The sequence below is a fragment of the Acanthisitta chloris genome, unplaced genomic scaffold (genome assembly GCF_000695815.1).
Source record: "Acanthisitta chloris isolate BGI_N310 unplaced genomic scaffold, ASM69581v1 scaffold27470, whole genome shotgun sequence".
In the NCBI taxonomy this organism is placed as follows: domain Eukaryota; kingdom Metazoa; phylum Chordata; class Aves; order Passeriformes; family Acanthisittidae; genus Acanthisitta; species Acanthisitta chloris.
The window spans coordinates 1-1,789 of NW_008653717.1; positions in this window are offsets into that span (position 1 = coordinate 1).

Consider the following 1,789-nt stretch of genomic DNA (forward strand, 5'->3'; position numbering starts at 1 on the left):
CCCTCCCCCCCACCATGTGGAGGAAGCCTGACACCTTATTTGGAGCAAAATGAACCAAATGGACCAAAGCTGGGGAAAACATGCCCACCACGATGGGCAAAGACGGGTAAATTTACTCCCTCCCTGTTAAGGAGCAGGATACCCATCCCCATTGGCACCAGGGACATTTATACAGGAGGGCAAAGGGGTTAGAATGGAGGTGCCAGGGCAGCCTGGGGGGGATGCCTTGGCATGGGATCATGTCCCCTTGGCACCAGGCATGGGGTGACACCTCAACCCTGCAACCCGAGGGTGCTCCCCCACCACCCTTCCCTGGGAATTTAAGGGATCTCAGGGGGTCCCTGTCCCTGCACTGGGCACACTCTCTAGAGACATGCATACGGCACGTGCCTGGGCCCACACATGCACACACACAGGACTCCTTTTTCCAAGATGGTTTGACAGCTTTAATCACATGAAGGCACTTGGATCTGGTACCCCAGCCCTCCCCATGCCGCCTCCACCCTCCTCAGACCCCCCAAGGGTGCCCAGCACAGGGCCTGTGCTCCTTGGGTGCCACAGCACCCATGGGTTCTCACTGGGGAGCGGCTGCGCTGGTGCCATTTGACTTGTCTAATATAAAGTGCTGAGTTCAGCCCTCCTGGAGGGGCAGGATGAGGCCCAGGGCAGGCAGAGGTGTAGGCAGAGCTGGGGGGGGATCCCTGCCTGCCCCCAGCACCCAGCATTGGGAGAAGGGCAGTGCTGGCAGGAGCCAGCTGAACAGCACCGGAAAGCTAAAACCCTTCGCACACCCCTCACAAAATGCTGCTCCCTCCCTTTGCTGGCACAGCGGTAAAAAGGCACCCATAAATTTTTGGGAAACCGTTGCTTTTCCCTCTAAAAAGATATGAGGCATTGTCCATATTGTGACATTAAAAGAGGCCTGGTTGAGCTCAGTCCCCACCTAAAACCCCTCCCTGAGAGCCCCCAGCCCCTCAAGGCTGGAGGACACCCTGGCACAAGTCCAACCCCATGGGGGTCAGGGTAACCCCAGGCTGCAGGGAAGGAGCGGGGGGGGACTGTAGTGCTCCCCACCTCTGCCCCAGCTGGGGGACTGGGGCTGAGGTAAGGCTGAGGGGGTGGACACTAAGGCTGATAGTGAAGTCCTTCCCCTCCTAGGAGATCCAGCCTTTGGTGAAGCTGCAGATGGATGGAGAGGGAACCCCTCTATTGGTGCACCTAGAGTGGCTCTGGCTGACAGGGTATAACTGGGGAGCCAGGGAGGCCACCAGATCCCCCCACCATGGGAAGAAAGTCAGGTTGGAGGGGGTGAGTTAAGAGCCCCCCACCAGGTACAACCCTTGCAGGGCTAAGGGAGGCACAGAGACATGGTGTCCCAAGGCACGTAGGGGGCATTTCTGCCCGGGGCTCAGCCCTGAGGCCGGGCTGTCCCTCAAAACACACTCCCTATGCAGAGAGACAGGAGAAGGCATGAGGAGGGGCAAGGACATGCACCCCCCGAGGTGATCAGCTGCACCCAGAGCAGAGTTAAGGGTATGGTGGCAGCCCTATGCACCAAGGCCAGTAAGAGTCCCGTTTTTTGGGAGTGATGAGGGGTTAACCTGTCCCGTAACCCCTGCAGATAAGGGCCAAGGGCCACCAGCCCCCCAGCAGGCAGAGCCTGGGTGGGGGGGATCTAGTCCCCCCAAAGGCAGTGGAAAGCAGCAGCTGCTGACCCCCCTTCCCCACTTGGGGAGACATGGAGGGGAAAAGGACCTGAGAACCGTTTAGGGGAGGGGGGACACAGACT